The sequence below is a fragment of the Tenrec ecaudatus genome, chromosome 3 (assembly GCF_050624435.1).
Source record: "Tenrec ecaudatus isolate mTenEca1 chromosome 3, mTenEca1.hap1, whole genome shotgun sequence".
In the NCBI taxonomy this organism is placed as follows: Eukaryota; Metazoa; Chordata; class Mammalia; order Afrosoricida; family Tenrecidae; genus Tenrec; species Tenrec ecaudatus.
The window spans coordinates 148,453,835-148,458,894 of NC_134532.1; positions in this window are offsets into that span (position 1 = coordinate 148,453,835).

Consider the following 5,060-nt stretch of genomic DNA (forward strand, 5'->3'; position numbering starts at 1 on the left):
CATTGTAGCAGTTTGGTGTATTTATTTTGAAGGCGGTGTGATGGGAGGCTGAGAATGCAAGTAGTCCGGGTGTTGTGTAACTGTCTCCGTTTAGCAGTCAGGCAGAAACACTGTTGAGTGCCTGCGAAGTGTCTCTGTGGACACACGAGCGCTCAGCCTGGTGGGGAGGCAGGTGTGTGTGCGCCTGGTTATAGTGCAGTGTACATAGTTTTCTAGTAGAAATGGGACTGTGTTTCTACGGGACCTTAGAGGCCTTCTGGGCTAATTCTGCAAGGGGCGGGATTGTATAGGCCCCTTAAACAAAAACGGACAAGGTTACAAGAGTAAGAGGGTCTTACTTGTAAATAGGCTTGCCTGCTAACACAGGTTCCTGCTGTACAGACTTTGGGTAGACCCTTTAGATGGACTCCTTTCTCAGTCTGTCTCAAAGATCTACATATTTCTTTCAATGCCTTGCGGAGACTCTTGATTAAGCCCTGGCTTTTGTTTATTGTTTGAAGGGTATGTCATCTTGGAATGTTTTCACTTTATGGATTGAGTAGCCCCCTCTTCCACGGAGGGGAATTGTGTGGAAGTTTGGTTTCCACAGCCTCCCTTCGCCCTGTACTGTTTCCACCTCTCGGCTGCCTTGTCTTGGTGAACAGTGCCTGGTGTGACTGAGTGTCTGGCTGTGTGCTGCCTTGTGCGTGAGCGGATGTCAGGGGACCTGAGAACCATTGGCAGTCTCTCCCTGGGTGCAATCTGTCCCATTTGGAAATAATCCAGTGCCTTTTGCCTCGTGTTTCCTAGACAATATTGTGGTAGAAGAGCAAACTTTCCTGTTCTTCAAATGAGAGTAAAAGGCAAGTTTCTGCCCACTCAGAGAAACCACAGCTCTTTTTTTTAGAAATTCTGTCAGAGTGATTTTTTCCCCTCCATCATGTGTGTTTGCAAGATTCCTTCTTCTTCCCTTTCCAGTGCCTTCCATTCTCTTTTTGAGGTCAGCGTTTGAGTGGAACCGCGTGCCTCTTCCTGAGGCGCCCCAGAGCGAGGTGTGAGGTGTAGCTGAGAAGACCCTGAGATTCGGTGCTGCGGTTGCTCTGGCCCAGGCGACTCCTGGATAAGTGTTCCACTCCACCACTGCTGCCAGGCCGGTGGGCCGGTTGAACTCCCCAGGCTCCAGATAGGGCAGTCTGCTTCCGGGAAAGGGACAGCCTGCAACCTCAGGGGTGCAGTTGGAGTTGGTCCTGTAGGTGACTGGGAGCTGAAACTCACTCAACTGCAACCATGTTGGGCGTTTTGTTCTTTTTAGTGAGTGGGACTGTCATTCTAGCAACTTAGATGCTTTAGCACAGGGGTCCTCAAACTATGGCCCGCGGGCCACATGCGGCCTGCCGAGGACAATTATCTGGCCTGCTGGGTGTTTTTGCCCATTTTGGTTTTTTACTTCAAAATAAGGTATGTGCAATGTGCATAGGAATTTGTTCATAGTTTTTTTTAAAAACTATAGTCCATCCCTCCAACGGGCCTGAGGGAAAGTGAACTGGCCCTTGTTTAAAAAGTTTGAGGACCCCCTGCTTTAGAAGAAGTGTCCAATGCAAAGCTGATCATGTCAGACCTAAAACTGTCGCCTTTTCTTTCCGCATGTCCAATCCAGTGACAAGCAAATACAATTCAGAATGTGCTAGGAAGGCTCGTCTTGGCCCGCGCCCTCCCCGTCGCACTTAGATGCCTAACCCTTTTTGTGTCTTTCTGATTTAACCCTGGCCTCGCCCTACTGAACTAGCCCACAGTTTATCTGGGACAGGAAGATGCCTCTCCAGTGTGGGAAGATAAATTCTTAATTCTTTATCTCACTTATGTCATAGTATCTTATTTCTATTTGATTTGGTTGATTATAGTATCAGTCTTTTGGGAGTGTTTGCTGTTTAGTGTAAATTTGAAGATGAGATTCTCAAGAAGGTGGATGCTGTAAGCATGGGCCGAGGCTAGTGGGGGACGCTTCCCTCTGAAGAAAGCACCAGCACCTGAGCTTCTGCTTTTCAGTCTCAAGACTCACAAACCTCCAGAAAGCATCCTTTGAGGATGACTTTGGAAGGTGCAGCCTTGTACATAAAGCCTTGTACATATGTTCAGAATGTGTGTGTCATTCTAGAAAGTTCCCCTAGAAAACCAGCTCCACGGTGAGGCAGAATTTTGTCTGTCCACTGCTGTCTCCCTTGTGGCTGGTTCAGTGCCTGTAAATAAGTCCACATTCTCATCCTGGACATCAGCTTTCTATCTGAATACAGTGCCGCCTGCCTCGCTGATTATGTCAGGAGTTGTGAGAACTAGTGTTTGTAAGTTCTTAAGGCATGTGCCACAAAGCGGGCTTGCAGTAACTTCCTCATCACAGGTTAGATTGCTGTTAAGGTTTAAATGAAACAATTACAGTTGCTACCAATAGGTTTACACCTCAAGTTGTTTTTTTCTTTTAATGTGTAGCCAGTGCAATATATGCAAGTGTTCATGCAATGCCCACCAGGTGCAAAGCAACACTGCAAGTTGCTGTTGAGGTTGCCAGTACAAATGACGGGGCCTCTGGAAGCGTTTGTTCTGATGAAGGCAGCACGAGTGACTGCGTTCTGTGGAGCTGCGGGTTCCAATGAAGGAAGGTCTGGGCTTTCTGTAGAGCCGTCGACCGCTCAAGTGTGGGCTGGCACCAGCCCACGGAGGAACAGTTCAAGAGCCCACCCATAGTCTAGTGGGAACTGATGCGTGACAACAAAGGAAATTGGTTTCTGAATCAGAAAGTTAGAGTTTAAATTTTTTAAAGGTTATGGTTAATATAGATCTTGTTTCTATTTCCTTATATTCCAATTTTTTGGAAGTTCATACTATGTAGAGAGAATTCCCTGGCAGCTTCATAGCAACCAGAATGTTCAGTCAGTTGGAGTGAGTTCTGATTTCTTCAAACTAACTTAGATATAATTTCATTTGTATACAGATAATACGTTTTGCCAAGTGATGTCCATTCATAGTTTTTTTGTTCATAGTTTCAAAGTGAAGCTAAACACTGTTGCTTACATATTTTGTGAATGGACAAACAGATTAAAAAAATTTTTTTTCTTGAATCTGAACAAGCAGGTGTGACATTCACATGGAGCCGTTTTTCTGCCCTAAGGTCAAAGCCCCGGAAGTAACTGTCCTGGTACAGTCTAGGGTCTGTGCTGTGTTTAAACCCACAGGGCAAAGCAGAAAGCGGAGCTAGCGGGGCCTTGCGCACATAACTCTACACACGCCTTTACTTGCAGAGGCCTTCTTTGGGCAAGTATTTCTTTTGGCACATCCTTCTCTCATTGCTTCTTCAACTGGGAAATAGTTCGATAAATCTTGCTAGTGGAGTATTATGTGGCCGTCAAAAACGTTTCCCACGGGAATGTTTATTATAAGTGAAAGCACAATACAAAAGTGTTGATAGTGTAGTTTAAGTACACATCTAGGAAAATGGGGGAGAATAAGGAAATATGTCAAAATATTAAATGTGATTTTCTTTTGACTATTGGTATCATGTGGGTAATTTTGTTGTTCTCTCTATTTTCTGAATCTTGCAGTGTGTATGTTTCTATTTATGTCATTGTGAAAGGAAATATCACCTTATTTGAGGTGAATAAAGAAACCTTGGAACTAATTTTTGTGGATTTTCTTTAAAATTGAGGCTTTCTACTCCCTTAAAATTGGAGAACGTACCTTAAACCAAGGCAAGGCTGACTTGGAGACTCTAGAGGAGGAGCTGTGGTCTCAACCTTCCACCCACCTACTGACTGGGTGCTCGAGGCTTCCGCAGTTTGGGACCCTCTTTGACCTTCGCTCAAAAAACCTCACTGCCGTTGATCCCATTCCAACTCACAGCCACCCTTTAGACAGAGTAGAACTGCCCCTGTGCGTTGTCAGACTGAATCTTCCTGGAAGTAGAACCTCATCTTTCTCCTGAGAAGAAGTTGGTGGTTTTAAACTACTGACTTGGCAGTTAGAAGCCTGGTGCTTACGCGACTATGCCACCAGAGCCCCTTGTCCCTAGCTGGCCTTACCAAATATTAGCCAAAGTGGCAAATTAGAATCATTATTTTGGGAGTTAATTTGTAATATATATCAAGAACCTATAAAATAGTCCTAACTTTTGATTCAGACCACTTGGAGAGCCGAGGCAAAAGAAAAGTTTTTATAATAAAAAAATAGTGATTACAAAGAGTTGGCAGGCGAGGCAGGGTAAATCTAACGAGAGGGCAGACACTAACTTGGGTGTAGAGGAAGGCAGTATAAAAAGGGAGGTCAGCAAAATCCAAGGTGAAAACACACCAAAGGGAGAGCTAGCGTTCACTTAATTTGCTAAGGAGCCTTGCTTCCATCGCAGTTACTTGAAATGTAGTACTTTCTGGAATGCCACTAGGAAATACCAAGATTTTCTTGTGGTTATCCTTTGGCTCAGTAATTTTACATTATTTTTTCCACTAAGGAAACGTTTAATTTAGCATTATGTATATGCCTATATACCAAGATAAAAAATGGGGAAAAAAAACACTGGGCGAAGCTCTTGTAGTATGCATTTTTCCCGCTAGGTGAACATACAGCAACTTGCTTTGCGTTGGTACACCCAGTAGCATTTCCTGAGAAGGATTTTTTTTTTTCATAAAAGCAGTTTTGCTAGATGGCTGATGTACGAGAACAGCATGCTGCTGTGAAATTTTGTTTCCTGCTTGGGAAAAATGCCATAGAAACCTGTGGTGTTGAACACAGCTTACAAGAACAGCACTATCAGAAAAACTCAAGTGTGATTTCCTTGTTTCAAAAAAGATGAAATGTCGACTGACGACAAACTTCGTTCTGGACATTTGTCAACTTCCTGAACAGACCAAAATGTCAACTTGCAGTGCACTGGACTTCATTCCAGCAGGTCAGACTGTTGATCAAGCTTTCTATTTATAAAGATAGCGTAACAGTGTGCAACCAATAAAAGGCCTGCTGTCTGGCAGACGGGGGACTGGTTTTGCTACCACGGCAATGCGCATGCTCAGGCAGCCCTCTCAGGGCCCCAGTTTTTG